At 48.3% G+C, this 16,373-nt stretch overlaps 1 protein-coding gene across 3 annotated transcripts in view; it reads right to left on the bottom strand.

The window, feature by feature from the left end:
• Positions 1-16,373, bottom strand: part of GATAD2A (GATA zinc finger domain containing 2A) — a 105,327-nt gene that overhangs the window by 12,886 nt on the left and 76,068 nt on the right. The window lies entirely within an intron of this gene.

Here is a 16,373-nt window from a genome sequence, read left to right as displayed (position 1 = left end):
AACGTAAACTCCCTTAAGATCTGGCCTCACTCAACATTTGTGTTGGAGTCAATCCTTCTGTCGGCAGCAAAACCAACTGAGACCAAACATGTCCACTAGGTGGCACTGTTGCCCAGAGTATAAACTCAATGAAGTTTACTAATAGCTGAAAGCTGTCCCACTCCTTTCACTATATTCCAGCTCAGCAGGGAAGTTATAGATGGAGAACTGGTGCTTAACAGCACACTAACCACCTCTGCTGTTCCTGGAGTGAGCTGCACATTCACAGAGGATCATATGCTGAGTCCCCCAGGACCCTGTCCCCAACCCCCATCCAGGCCAATCCTAATCCCACCTCCCAGACCTGCATGGCAGTTGCACCTCAACACTTCCAGCCATGATCCAATTTAACCAGTACAGCTGCCACTGGCCTCACAAAAGACCAGGGTAGGGGACAAAAAGGCACCTATTTCAAGACATAAAATCCTTCATTGAGGTTATCGGCCCACATTCTCTAGCCCAGAAACTGACTGCTGTTTATAACGTAACTCAGAATGTCTCACTCCAGCCTCAGCAAACCAAAAACCAATTAATTCTGGAAGTACCGCTCTTTCAAGTCTCTATGTCTCTGTTGGCTGCCCATTCAGCCCAAGATCAACTTCCAAGGTGATCTCAGGCTCCAATTCCAGGTTTTCTGGATGTGCATAAAGATACCAAGCAGCTTCAAGGCTCTAGCACAAGGGCTGTGGCACTGGTCCCCACCCAGGTGGGCTCCCACGCACCTGCAGCAGGCAGAGCAGCAGCCCACGTCTAGAGTTACAGACCACAGGCGCTTCCTAAGCTAGTGAGTGCTGAGAGGAGGGTGATCTACAGGGATTTATCACTTTTTGTCATCTCACTTAGGGTGTGCAAGTCTTAGAAGGGTGAGATAGCTAAAAAAATGGAAATTTTGGCCTGAAGAAAAAGGGCAGGGTGAGGGACCAAGACCATCTGGAAGTTGAACCTCCCTGCGATGACCACTCTGACCACAGCACTCCCAGGTCCATCCTGGACTGACACTAATCAATAACTCGTCCAAGAGATGACATCACCTCCCATCAAAGATCACTCAGCATCCCAGCAGGGAGTGTACTTCCTGTATGCTAATCAGGCCACCAAAAAGTCATGTGACCAAGGCATTTCCCTCCTTGGTCATGTGACCCTTTAACTGCGCCTTCCAACGGTGAAAACCATGGCAACAGCCAGTTCTAACCAGTTTGTGACAAGCAGCCTTCATTTTGAGAAGTGAGGTGGGGTTCAGGTGTTGTCAGAAAATGGAGGCACCCCATTCACCCTGGAGCTGCCAGGCTGGCAGGCACTTCCTGTGTGGTGCATGCCAACGGGGACTATGCTACGTTACAGAGACTGGGTCACCCCTTCCAAACACAAAGGGGTCACAGCCCCCCTAGTTTTCAACATAAAAAACTTTCCTAAGCTCCATCTTTAAAGCAAGGATGCTTCAGGTCTCTCAGTTCCTTCCCAGTGAAGGTCTTTCAATTCAGGAAAAAGAACACCTCTTTGATACAGGATAAACATTAACATGGGCATCCTTTAAAAAAAAAAAAAAAAATTTTTTTTTTAGATTTGTAGACCTACTTAGGCCAGGGGAATAAAAGCAGATGAAATTTAGCCCAACACGCTAGGGGGACAGTGGCATTGGTCAGGTGTACTGCTTCAGTCCATGGCAGCCCCCTGGGCACAAAGTTTATTTGGAAGCTACATGATTTCAGGACAAATCCTATCTAAGCCCATCTTGCCCATCTTGGGAACCCTCACGTAAAATATTACGATCAATAGATTTTATGTGACCTACGAAATCCCCTGGAAGCAGGCCAGGCTGTCATCTGTGAAAGCAGTCTCACCACCTCCTCCCCTTGGGCAGGTCCCTGGCTAAACAAACACAGAAGCTGTTAACCTGCCAGGAACTTCCCTTACGTTTTCTGGAGGGAAGATCAGGATTATAAACTTAATTTACAACAGAACCCTGCATCCACAATGCCAGGCTCCTGTCCCAGCTTTCGCCAGCGAGAGGTCAGTGTGAGGTTAATATTTAGTGTCCCCTCCGGCTGACGCCAGGGAAAGCAATCTCACTGAGGGAACACAGAAACTGTCCTCATCAGCAGCTCTGACTTTTGTCATTCTCTGAATGAGCCTGCCCAGGGTTGGAGAAGGAGTGCTTCATCTACACTCATGCATTCCTTTATTCATTCACTCAACTCTTATTTGCTGAATGCCCACCTAAGAAGTAGGTGTGGTGCCAGGCAGTGAGGATCAACCCCTGGATAAAAGGTGGTTCTATCCTTAGGATCCACCAGGGGGTACAGGACCACTACCCACCTCAGCTTAGGAGCAGCTGGAGCATTCTCCAAGCAGCTTGTAGAAATATAGCATCTTGCTATCCTAGACTTGCTTGATCAAAACCTGCATTCTAACAAGACCCCTGAGATTCCTGCACACAACAGGGAAGTTGGGGATGCCCAATAAGGCCTCAGGACAACAAATTCCTCCTCAGGGCCAGGAGGGCCAGTGGCAGACAGGCTCCACATCACTCCAGCACAGAAGCTGGGTCCAGAAGCAGGTGCCTGCTAGTTGTGGTTAAGGGTGTGATAAGGAGTTGCTAAATCAACAACAGCCTCACCTGCTCCACTCCTTGCAAACCCCCACCTGGGCCCCAGGACATTCCTTCAAATGGAGCCTATTCACACCTCCCACCCCACTCAGCTCCACCAGCCTCTATACCCTTGGGCTCATCCTGCCATAGGCTTCTACCTTCACCATCATTCCCTCCACCACATTCCCAAGACCTCCTTGTGAACTCCAACTTATACTTCAAGATGCACTTCAGACCTGTGCCCTCAGAAGGTCCCTCGCTGGCCCAGCCCTGACCCCTGTAATGTGGTCAGTGCTCCCACAGTATGCATGCCTGGGGAAACCTTCCTAAGCCCTGCCCACTACTATCCATCCTGGGGCTAGGGAGCTCAGGGCAGAATTTGGGGATCCAGCACAGGCTCAAGTACAGCCCCCTGAACCCCACCCCTGGAACCAGCTTCCTCACCCTCACTCCAGCAAACTTGTCCAAGTGAAGTGCCTCTGACTCCGCCTTCCGACATAGTGCCAGCATGGCAGCTCTATGCCAGTCAGCCCACAATGGCATTACCCATTTGACAGACGGGTTCTCCCACCCCAAGGTAGGACTGCAGGACATCACAGAACAGCAGCCAGGGCCCCATGGCCCTACTTGGAGCCTGTCTCACTCCAGCTCCCAGTGAGGGCCCAGGATGTTCCCCAAGTAACCCAACAAGTAAAGGGCAAAAGAGAGGGGTGTCCAGCCCTGATGTGATACTAGGGACCCAGAAGAGAGCGTTAGGCTCCCCACACTTCCCTAGAGCCAGAGCAGCAGGAATCTCCTCCTAGTGCCAGGCTGGATAGGGGTGGCGGAGAGGCCACAGAGACTCCTCCCAGGCCCCATGGCCATGCTCGCAAAGGCCTATAGTGAGTGGGCACTGTGCACCAAGCTTGCACACTGGGGTGTTGCTGTCATACTCCCACAAAACTGCTTGTGGTCTCACTTGGTTCTGCATCTTGCAAGTGAGAGGCCTAGGGCAGGACACTTCCTCTCTGTGCTTCCTACAAGGATGAGAACAGGGCTTTCTGCCCAGTTGCCCCTCAGAGTTGCTGGGTGAGGCTCAGATACTCTAAGAAGCCGTCAGGACAGTCAAAGCTCCAACCTTTCGTGAAGCACTAATGGGCTGCACACAATCGGCCACTGAAGTAACATTCAAATATTCACAAACCTTGGAGGGGCAGGGATTGCAGCTGCTGTGTCCTGGCAACTAGAGCAGGCCCGGCACGGCATGGCGGGTGCTCCAGCAGCATGGGTGGCACATGCCCATTTCCTCTTTTCCCCTGGCACCTTGTTCAAGGATGGGGTCTGTTAGTTCACGAGGAACCCAGCAGTATCTGTAGAATAACTTATAACCTTGCATAACATGGGTGACTATGTCCACAGGCACACAGATGCTATGTTGCTAAAGGATATACAAATTCACTGAAAAGGATTTCTGAATTCTGTGTCATGATGTGTCTTAAGTCCAACCTCAAGCCTACGAGTTCAGGACTTTGGTGGATGTTAAGAGGGAGCCCTGTTACTCGTGGCTGACAAAACCCTGTACAGAGGACCAGTGTTCCACCGCAATAAGGCCTTCAGTCCAGCCTTAACAGCCCTGTGAAGGCAGCTCATTCAAGCTGACCCTCACCTGTGCCCACACTCTGTCCAGTCCTGTCCCCATGACGGGGGCTGGTTTTGTGGCTTGTTCTCTGAACTACAGAAACGTGGAGGAAGCAACATTGCGAGCTTTCGAGGCAAGGCCACAGGAACCTTGCAGCTTCCACTTGGGCCCCTAGAGTGAGCACGGGGCAGGGGGTGGGGGGTGGGATCTGAGTGCACCCCAGTGTAAGATGCCAAGCTAGCTTCGTAGAAACAGGGTCTCTGAGAGTCACAGAGAGACATGGAGATGGACCTAGCCATCCCATGTGAGTGACAAAGCCACCAGAGACATCCAGCCCAGCTGACACAAGGCTGCAAGGACAAAAGTACAAGAAGCAGTGCTCTGCTGGGACTAGCTAACCAGCAGACCCAACAGACAACTCTACACCAATACATTACTTTAAACCACTAAGATAATGGGGCCGACAGGGAGCTAGCCTACATGATGGTAACTCCTTGTCTTCCCTCAGACTGTTCCCAAAAGAAGCTATCCACCCTAGACACTACCCTGGGAGAGACAAGGGGGGTGGGGGAAGAAAAGGTGTTTCCCAGTAGGCATCCTTGCTGAACCTCAAAGCCCCCCAAAGGGACCAGCACAGTTCTCCATACACAAGGGCTACCTGTGACAGATATGGACTTGGAATAAGATGAACAACAAATGAGGAGGGGAGAAAGTCCCATAGGAAAGGAGGGGCCATCCTAGGCCTGGGAGCCACCAGTTCAGACACCACCTGGTATGGTACCTGCGTCAAAGCCAGAAGCAATTCCACATGCTTAATACAATGAGCATCCCCACCCACACAATTCCAAAAATACTTTTAGGAAAGTCCTGTAAGAGAGAAAATAAGAATTACTATCAGTTCCCGGGTAGTCCTACTACATGGCACCATATCACTGACAGGGATGAGCTGGGCATCTTGACACACACATTTCTGGGGCTTTTCATGGCCACCTGGGTGTGGTGGCTGCTCACTGGAACCCCACAATACTCCACCTTCCATTTCCCAAGGTTGCCATTGACTCAGAGATTTGATGTGATTAAAAAGGAAGATCTGCTGCACAGAACACAGACACTACCCTAAAGCCCAAGTCCTGCCTGCCTTGGGTGGTGGGGGGCAGGGCAGGGTGCCTGGTCCCCTCTCCAGATCCCGGAGCCCTGAAACCCACCTGCTTCCCACCTCTCTGCTGCCTTCTTGGCATCCACTGCTACTTCTCCCAGCACTGTAACTTGACACCCAGCTGGCTGATATGTCAAGAGAAAAAAGCCTGCTTTGTGGGGGCCGGTAAGTCAGACACATTTTGCTTCTTGGCCACAGAGGCCATGGAGGTGAGCAGCTGCAAAGGAATTTTTGAAACCCAGCCATTATTCTTCCTGGATATTTCAGGTCCAACTATCGCTTTGGGACTCCATTATGGTGTGCCCTGCCACAGCTGCAGCCAAACATCTCAGGAGGAAAGGAGGGAGCATGTATGGCCAGGTTCTGGCCTGTGAGCCCATTCTCCCAGCACAGAGGTGGGCAGTCCCAGGGCATGGGGCAGGGGCGGAGGAGCACTGTGCCCTCAGCAAGATCTGGAGGCATCCAGCCTGTCTTGCTGGGGCTCCTTCTAGGAACACAGGAACCCCCAAAAGTCACAAAGCCTGGCTGAGGAGGCCAAGAGGACCTCACTGTGACTGGAAGTAGTGATAGGGGCCAGTTTCAGGTGCAGTGTCGCTGAGAGCTGTAGAGAAGCAGAAGAGAGAACTGCCCTGAGCCAGCAGCTGGCAGTGGCCCCATGAAAAGACCCCAACACCAAGTGGCAATGGGACAGCCTGCAACACCAACTCCCACTTCAGCAAGTCACTGCAGTAGGACCCTGAGAGCTGCAAACCTGTCTAGCCAGGACGCAACACCACCAGGGAGGTTTAATTCTGCACACTCCGCTAAGAAATTCAGGAAGGGGCACTTGTTAGAAATGACTGGTCATCTAACAGAAAAGCTGATCTATGCCAGGTTTGGAAAATCATCCAGGACATGTACTGATCCTTTGTAATGGCCATCCCTGTACCAACCACTAAGTTGCACTCTTCCATGTAATCCTCCCAACTGCTTGACTGTCAACCCTGTCCACAGGTGAAGTCACTCCTAGGGAAGGTAGTGATTTGCCTAGGTCACATGACTGTGGCCTACAGGGTACAGGGTTGGACAGGATGGGTCCCATATGACTTTCAACTCTGATGCCTGTACCTTGGTTTACCAAATACCATTTGTGGACTAGATTAAAGGACAAAAAATTTTTTTTAATTTAATTCTCACCCAAGGATATTCTTATAATTGGAGAGAGAGAGGAATCAGGGAAGGGAGAGAAACACCGACATGAGAAAGGGAGAGAAACACCAACGTTGATTGGCTGCCTCCCGTACTCACCCCGACCAGGGATTGAACCCACCTAGGTGTGTGTCCTGACTGGGAATTGAACCCGTAACCTTTTGGTGTATGAGACAACATTCCGACAAACTGAGTCACACTGGCCAGGGAAGAAAATGTTTTTATTTATACTTGAAGGATCACAGACAACCAGCAGCACCTGCATGTCAAGTCCCTAAGGTGACAAAGAGATGACAGTATGAGGACATAGATGGGGCCCTCAAACTTGACTGGGAAACAACTCTCATCACTACACATGGACCACCATCTGCCTGACAAAACTGGGTGGGGTTTTGGCACTTGGGGATCCAGGGTCCCAAAGGGTCTGGAAGAGTGCAAGAAAAACAAATGTTGAACACAGACTGTTGGCCACAGCAGCAACACTAGCATCCCCCTCCTTCCTCTGGGCCCCTAACCATATGCTTGGCCAATCTTCCACCAAGGAGGACATGACGAGAACCCAGGAGCACTCTCCAGCTCAAAGGGACTCCAGACATCAGATGAACCCAAATGCATCTCTTGGGTACCAGCTTCCTCAACAATGCACAGCAAGAAGAGAGTAACCTGTGTGCAGGTGAAAACCACACACAAGAAACACTGCTTTTCACCTTGCAATGACCACAAACTTTTGTGGTACGTGGAAAGTGTACACTTTGCCTGCAAGTTTCCTGTCTCTTTTAAATACCAATTTCAAACTGCTAGATCATCCCCTACCTTCCTCTCTGGCAAATCCTTTTGGGCTCAGCTGTCCCCCAGCCCCCACCAGATCTGCTCCAGCTGATCTGAGTCCAGCAGCCACAGGACTCCACACAGGTCAGCCACCCAGGTTGTAGAAGAGGACCAGGGGGATTGAGTGCACCTCCGCCAGGAACCTGGCCCAAACCTCAATTAGCCTGGGTTTCTTCATCTGTAAAATTGATGCTGCTGACCTCAAGGATGTGGTCATGATATGTAAAAGATACAAAAACAACAACAAAAGCATTTATCTAGGCAAAAGATGGTAGCTCCAGCTCTCCTCCAGATCCTCTCAGAAATGCAATATGCACACTCAGAGCAGCCCCATCACTTTTTATGCTCTGAATTGACTCAACTGGCTCCCGCCCTGCAAATGAATATCCCTGGGGACAATGTCCCAGACTGAGGGTTTCTCTTCCCTCCAATGTCTGACCCCAGTAGGCTGTCAATCACTGTGCTGCCTGAGACACAAGGGCAGAGCCCTACCGGGCCTCCTGGACAGCCAGGAACAGTCCACCTATGTTCGGAACCGCAGTAGGCTACTAGCAGTCCCCAGCGTGGTCCGTAGGATTCCTCCAGGGGCTCTGTCAGGTTGTTGCAACACTGAGACAACATGTCTTTTTTGCCGAGTTCAGAAAGCAGTGTCAAACTGCCAGGAGTCAGTCTTGTCATGCTATCGGCAACATCCTTATGAAGAAGCACAAGTTATGGATTGTATTAAACCTCAGCTCTTGAGTTTGTGTCTTTTTAATATTCTGTGACAAGATAAAGTATTCCTGCTGCCTGAAGGAAAGACTGACAGACCATGATTATTCAAACTTGGATATTTAGCAGTTATTTTCTCCAAAATGGTTGAAACAAAACCTGCTGCTCCAAGGAAAATCAACCACCAGTATCTGTCACTAATGATAAAGTCTGAGCTTCCCTTAAGGAAAATATAGAATTTTGGAAAATTTGTGTTTGCCACTATGAGTCCAACAGCTTCCCAACACATCAGAGATTAACTAATCTGATTTTGCAATACTGAAAATGAAATGTATCAGTACAGTTAACCCTTAAAACAACTCAGGGTTAGACTCCCGCACAGTCAAAAACCCACATGTAACTTCTGATTTCCAAACACTTTAACAACTAGTAGTCCTACTGTTGACTGAATGCCACACAGATAACAACCGGTTAATACTTACTTTGTATGTTATATGTGCCATATACTATATTCTTACAATATAGAGGTTAAAAAAAAAAAGTCAAGAAAATCATAAGGAAAAGGCATTTACAACACTGTACATTATTTAATGAAAAACATCCATGTCTGAGTGGACCCACACAGTGCAAATCCATGTTGTTCAAGGGTCAACTGTATTAGAAAGCTCTCAATAACTAAGTAAAGCTATTATTTTCTAATGTTCAATGGTACTACAAAAATAAAAAATGAGTAAAAAGTCAATCAGGGGGAGAAGAGACAAATCTTCCAGGCAGAACAACATAAAATAATTTGTGTAGATGCTGCACCCTGGAAAAGGGGGAATGGGACTCCCTACCCTTAGGTGTGGACTGTAAATAGTGACTTCCTTCCAAAGGGGACAGCATGAAAAATGGGAGGAGAACAGCTTCTACAGAGGAGACACCTGACAGACACCACTTCAGCTAGGGGATCGAGGTCAACATCAGTGAAAAGTCACATTGATAGCATGTGCCCTATACACAATGCACTGAGAAGGGTGCCTCACCTTTGTGGTCCTCCTTATGCCCCACATAGCCATCACCCCAGTCCAACCATGAGAAAACACCACACAAACCCCACCTGCAGGCATTCTATAAAATACCTCACCAGTTCTGAACAATGTCAATGTCATCAAACCAAGAAAATCTGAGAAACTGTCTCAGCCCAGAGGAGTCTAAGAAGTCTAAATGTAACATAAATCCTGGACAGAAAAGGTAAAAAAGAGGAAATCTGAAAAGATTATGAACTTTAGTTAATAGTAACATATGGGTGTTGGGTTCCACAGTAACCTATTAACAATAGGGAGATTGGAGCAGGACATACAGAAAGAATCTTTGCACCTTTTCTGCAAATCTAAAATTATCTTAAAATTAAGTTGTTTTAAAAAATATACAGTAGTCCCTCTCTATATCGCAGTTCACTTATCGTGGCCTCACTGTATCGCAGAATTTTTAAAAATATTATATTTAATTATTTATCACAGATTTTTCGCTATATCGCAGGATTTTGCAGTACTATATACGTATGTTGTTAAAGTTACATAGGTTTAAGAGTGTAGAATATGTTTAAGAACATAAGTAGCGTTTATAAAAGTGTGGAAAAGGTTAATAAGGGAGTGGGAAAGGTTAATAAGGAATTGGTAACGGTTTATAAGTGTGTGGGAAGGGTTTATAAATCCTTAAAATATATGTAAGTACTAAAATAAATGTAAGGTTCCTGCTTAGTGGATTTTCACCTATCGCGCGCGGGGGGTGGGGGTCTAGAATGTAATACCCGTGATAAGTGAGGGAATACTGTATATATTATTCTGTTCAAAGTGTGAGAAAGACTGATAGGATTTTAATGTAACTGAGTACAAGAAGTTCACTAAAGAGTCTATAGTGCAACTGTTAGGGAGGGGCCACTTTATGTTTTGGTGTTGTACACTCAAGAAAGAAATGCAGTTACCCAAAAAGACTAACCAAATACACCTCTGTGATCCAACTGCTTCTCAGTGTGAGGCTGGGTTTTCTTCGCATGCTTTACCCTAATAACATATCACAAGAAACTGGATAAAGAGATGAGAATTCAGCTGTCTACTTACTAAGGCTAGTATTAAAGAAATCTGCAAAAACAGTTATTTCTCATAAAAAATTGTTATGCTACCACATGATAATGGGTTTATTATAATCATCTTTAAATGAGTTAGTACTGTCAACAGATATTATCACACAACCTAATATTCTTTGGGTCGTAGAGATGGTAAAGGGGCCATGTTGTGGCAAAAGCTCCCAAGTAGACTCCTCATGACATGTGAACTTTCTCTTGCTGCCAAAGCTGTACTCTGAAAAGTAAGAGGTACTACAAATTTAACAGGATTCACCCCACATGTGTGCTATAATTTCCTTATAAAATTTATTTAATTATAAGCCAACAAAATTTGGTGACCCTGTTCTTATGGTCTTTTAAAGCAGCAACTGTACAGGCTCCGCAGTTACCCAATGCAGAGATCTTGGCACCTTCCAGGACAGCTCTACTCTGACACTGACAGCATGACTCTGCAAATGGAGAGACCACGCAGAGACTGACCAGTGGCTGGCCCACGCCCCCAGTACCAGCACACTACCAGTGTACCTCATGCCCCACTCCCCGCAGACGGCCACTCTTCAGGCAAAGGCATCCGGCTCTCTTCCCCGTAAGGTCTACCTCCACCCTCAAGTCCAGGTGCCCCTTGGCTCAACCCAGGCCCAGAGAGCACCAACTCTCCCCACTCCTGAGGGTACTCCAGGTCCTACCCTTCCCAATCAAACAGCCACCCTGCTCCCACCAGCCTGGGCCTTCTCAGGCCCTAATTCTGACAGAACTCAATGGCTCCAGGGACCTGAAACCCTGAGCACTCCAATTTCTGAGCTGTTAGCTCCCTACAAAGAGCCACCCGGACTGTTCTGTCCCACAATGCCCAAAAACACTGCCAAGAGCTCCTGAAGTAAGGAAACGCTGTATGCTTGGATGGGTCATTCTTCTCAACGCACCACTGTGTTAAAGCTGCTTCTGAGAGCTATTGAGGTCCTGCCTTGAGGAACACTGCAGTCACCAGGTCTCAGTCCCACTAAAACCTGAAGCTGTGCAATGCGATTACGCCATTACTATTTTTAAGACCAAGCTCTAAAAATAAGCAGAATGATGGCTTGGGACCCAAGGAAGGGGATACACAGCAAGGGCTGGTATATATCTCCTGTCTCTTCACTCCTCACACACTCCCCACCTCCTCTCCCATTCTGCCCCCAGGTGGGCACCTCTGCAGGTCGGCACTGAGACTGCCTTGGCGAAAAGGAACTCAGTATCTCCAAAGGCAGTTGACCCCACTTGGCTGTGCTTATGTCACCCACCTTCCTCCCACAGGGGCCTGTGGCCATCTACCTACTCTCCTCTCCTTCATTCTTGGGACACCCATGAGTCCCATGGCTCCTTCCCATCAGTACTGTGACAAACCTTATTGAACGACGCTGGGAGCTTCGAAGGCTCAACAATGACCAAACCTCGGTTTAGAGGAGATGGTGGGCTCTGAGAATAGGGTGAATTGCCCCAAGCCACTTGGGGGTGAATGGAGTCAGGCTGCAAGACACCCTCATTAAGTTTTCCACCACCTGCTGCACCACCCTCAAACTCACAGATTATAATTCACATACTAATCTTCTTGAGGGAAAAAGCTTGGCAATCGCTTACAAACAGGCCAGTTCTCCTTTTCCTCCAGGGTACTGAGAAAAATGTTCCTCTCCTGGTGTGACCACTGCTTGTCCCATCTGGGGTCACATGTGCCCTTGGGAGGTCCCAGGAATTCACTGCTGTTCCCACTTGTTCTACACACAGGCCCCCTTCATCTTGTTCCTTTACCTGGTTAGGTGGCCGTGAGAGACAGGGTAGGCTCCCTCAGCCCAACAGCTCTGGCCTGCGCATCTGCCACCCCCACCTCCCAGGATGGTTAAGGTTCTGGTACAACTGCTCTCAACACTGCAGAGAAACCAGCTGCAAGATACAAAGCAGTGTACATAAGAACAGTTTTAGCCAGCCCAGTGGAGGGCTGGTCAGGGACCCTCTCTCAGATATCCCTGCAGTAGAACATGTAAATGACCCACAAACACACCCAGGGCACTGGTTATAGGGTAAGGAGCCTGTCAACATGTGACAAAGCACTAGCAGAAATACACGCTGTGAGGAAGTATCAAAAGTGGCATTGCAGAATTACACCAAATAATTTCAAAATAATCTGCAAATGTGCTTAACTTACACATGTGTGAAGAGAAGCATTCCTGACTGCTGAAGGATGAGCACTTAGGGTGCTTACCATGATGACCATGCACAGGGGCCCTTCACACAGCACATCCCTAGAAGGCCGGCACTGTCCAGTGAGAAACCATCCCCTCTGTGGCCAGAGGAGGGCGCCATAAAAGCAACGGAAAAGAGGCAACACCATGGTGGCTCCGTATCTGTCACCAGGCTGGCTCACACTATGTCCAGTGTGAGCTGGGTCACTTTAGGAGACAGGGCACCTAGAATCTGTCAACCTGACACCCCAAAATAATCTAATGACTTTTAGAAGTACAGATGAAACCCTCTGATTTCAATTGTTTCAAACCTGGAATAAGATAATGGTCCAGAATAAAGGCAAGTGGACACAGAGTACTGGGATGAGGAGCCCGAAGGGAAGAAAAGAGGCAGAGAATGAGGAGGAGATGAAGAGAGGCCACAGAGTTTTGGAGGTGGCAGCTGAGGCAGGGAAGGGAGCACGAAAGCAGGAACCAATTTCCAAAGGAACATACCTCTCAGTTCTCATGTGAACACCTAAGAAATGCAAGCAGGCTAAGATTTCCAGTTGGAGCTAATGGAGCAGCTCCCCAAGACTGCCCCAGGCTCTCCTGGAAGTAGCTCAGCAGTAGAGAATCAGTAGTGAAAGGCAGCAGCCAGCCCACAACAGGTGCTGGGGAGGGGCTGGGCTCCAAAGAGTCTCCCAGAGCACCGGAGCCCCAACTCAAGTGATGGTCGATGGAAGGAACAGGCTTCTGGCTGCAGGACTTCCACAGCTCTCACTCAAGACAGGGAAGTCAACCCCTGTGAGGAAGACTGCAGAAGAACCAGGATGAGGGCCATACCCACACCTACTGGGCTATGGGAGAATCAGGGCCCTTTCCCAAGCCATCATACCCACAGCTGTGCCACATTCGACCAACTCACTCAAGGATGAACATTCCAGCAGACAGCTGGCTGGCAGGCCAGGCACAGCTGCAGTGGGGCATGGTACTCAGAACAGGGCGGGTGGGGACTCAGGCCTGCACATGGCAGGCAAGGATCCCCACCCACCATTAGGCAGGCAACCAGTGCAGCAACCATCACCCTTCTGTGACCAAGGGGAAAAAATAATGGTAATATAAGCAGACCAGGACCTGGACCCATACCTCTCTGGAGACCCTCTGCCTAAAATTGTAAAGACTGTAGACACTAAGTGAGAATGAAGTGGCCAGTCCCCCATACCTGCATTAGTAAAAAGGCCTAGACATTTTCAGAGAAAGGACTGTCGTTTTTTTAAAACAACACACACCTACCCTATGACCCTATAGGTATTTAGCGAGAGAAATGAGGATCAATGTCCATGTGAAGACTTCTGCAGGAATCATCACAGTAGGTGAGAGGACAACTCTTCATATCCACACAGGAGTTGCTCAGCAGAATGCTGATACACACAGAACACAAATGAATCTCAAAGCACATGGAGAGAAGCTAGACCCCACCAAGCACACGCTGTCTGAGGACAGATTAGTCTAGAGAGGGAGAGTGCAGTCAGGGAGGGCATGAAATGCATGGAGGGCTTGAGGGAATGTTCTGGGGTGATGACAAGGTTCTGCATTCTTGTCATCAAGAATGACAAGCCTTTGGACTCCATAGGTGGAAGCATGTGTGCAAACTGCACCAGGAGAGGCTCCCATGGTATGCAACTGTGTTCTCTCCTGCCAGGGCAGGCAGCAGCAGTGCTTACTTTATCCTTCCTCTCCCAAGAGGTCACTTGGAAAGACTGTCACCTATGACACATGGAGTCACCTTAGGTGATGTAAACCCTTTTCTGCCTATTGCTACACAGCACAAAACAGGCTATTCACATAACCTCACATTACAGACAAGTGGCTGCACGACCATGTTACTTTTAGATTCATTTTTGCTTTGGAAGAATAACCTGGGTGTTAACATGGGTGTGAATGATGTGCTCACATTCACCACTGTGGGCCACCAAGCCCTGTCTTAATTCCAAATGACCGGCCAATGAGATGCCTGGGTAAGAAAGAGGGAACTGGTTTCTACACAGATGTGTCACCCTCAGTACTCCCTTGGTGAATGCCAGTCTCAAAAGAAAGATGAGACAGTGATTCTGTCATCGAGGACACCAGCTTTAACAAAGATGCCCTGCTTTGCAGGCCCAGTAAACAGACAATTTTAGTGCTTGCTACAGTCTATTAGAACTTCCAAGTACTTGACCAGGGCGGTGGAAACCCAGAAAAACAAAAGCCAATAACATCTCTAAAGGCTCAGGATGCTACAGCCAGCTCCCAGTAGGCCACGGGTGGGCAAAGGAGCCCCTCCCACCCACACCACACAGTGGGCAAGCCCTTGGTCTGAGGGAAGCCCCAACCCACAGCTAATGAGATGCATGATGCAACAGGGGAAAGGGAGAGAGGAGGGAAACACACAGCTGCCTCAAGGCCACACATCCCCAAAAGAACCCAGGAGGCAGTCACCAGGACACCTGTGCCACACCTAAGGGCCACATGGCAAGCTATTAAGAGGAAATGGGGCCCCTGTGTTTCCGCCCAGGTAAAATGAGGAAGTAGAGATAGTCTGCTACAGCAGCCAGTGACTTCCACTCCCAAAAAACCAGTCTCCCCAAAGCCACTGAATGTTTTTTCATAGTATGGTACCCCAGAAAGTAGTACGATCAGATCACTTCTGTCCCTAGGGCCAGCCTGTCAGAGTTGGCTCCTCAGAAAAAGGCATACACACACAACCACATTTTCAGTGAAACATGGAGGTGACTGTTCATTGAACCCCCATCCCACATAGGCCTAGGATGATGAGGAACTCAGTCCTTATCCTTTCTCAGGTGCAGAACATCTAGCAAAGAGCGTCATGTTTTACTGAGTTAAATGCTCCTCAACCCAAGGGAAGTGTGTGTGTGGAGGAGGAGTTATTCTTACCTGTGTGTGTCCCAGGTTATTTCCGAAGATCGACAATGTGTGACAAAAAAGACTCTCTATAGTAAAGTGCAGGAGTAGAATCGACATATCACAAAAACAGAACAAGGAACCCAACGCAGCTTTCACTGAGTGCCCCAGCTTCAGCCTTACCTAATGGTCCTGACTTGAGGTAGTTCTGGCCTGTGCCCAACCTTTGAGTTGGCTTCACAAGACCAAGAAGCTCATGATTCCCACCTCTGTGATTTTTGTTTTTCAGTGAGCACACTTATGGTTGCCAAAAGGGAAACCAAACTATTTTAACCTTATTGGTTTTTTTAAAACATCCACATGAAGGTATAATTTACATACCAGAAAATTCATTCATTGTAAGAGTACAATTCAATGATTTTTAGTGGAGTTTGAGTTGTGCAACCATCACCACAATCCAATTTTAGGACCCTCCATCACCAAAAGTTCCCTCGTGTCCATGAGCTGTTAACCACTGCTGCCACCCCCCCCACCCCCCACCCCCGCCCCATGGAGCCACTGATTTCTCTCATTTCCACACTGTTTGCTTTTTTGGACACTCCCCATAGACTAAATCAAAGAACATGTAGTCTCTGGGCTGGGAGTCTCTCCCTTGGCATGATGAGCCTGAGATTCATCCATGTTGTAGCGTGTATCAAGTTTTCATTTCTGAATAGTAATCTACTGTACAAAATTAGCATATCTTAGCATATGTGAATAGTTTCCACTTTAATCTTCACCAGAGAATATGTTTATTGATTTTTAGAGAGAGGAAGGGAGGGAGGAAAGGATGGGTGTGGGAGTGATGGGGCGGGAGGGTGGGGGGCAAATATCGCTTGGTTGCCTCCTGTACATACCCAGGGCTGTTTCCACTTTTGAGCTATTACAAATTATGCTGTTATCGATGTCCAAGTACCTGCCTTTGTGTGGACATACGTTTTTATTTCTCTTGGGTACATTCCATTCCTTGGATAGATTGCTGAGTCATGTGGTGAGTT

Source organism: Furipterus horrens, unplaced genomic scaffold (assembly GCF_987537825.1).
Source record: "Furipterus horrens unplaced genomic scaffold, mFurHor1.1.pri manual_scaffold_10, whole genome shotgun sequence".
NCBI lineage: Eukaryota > Metazoa > Chordata > Mammalia > Chiroptera > Furipteridae > Furipterus > Furipterus horrens.
Note: the sequence above shows the minus strand (reverse complement) of the source record. Positions and strands in the feature narration are given on the sequence as shown.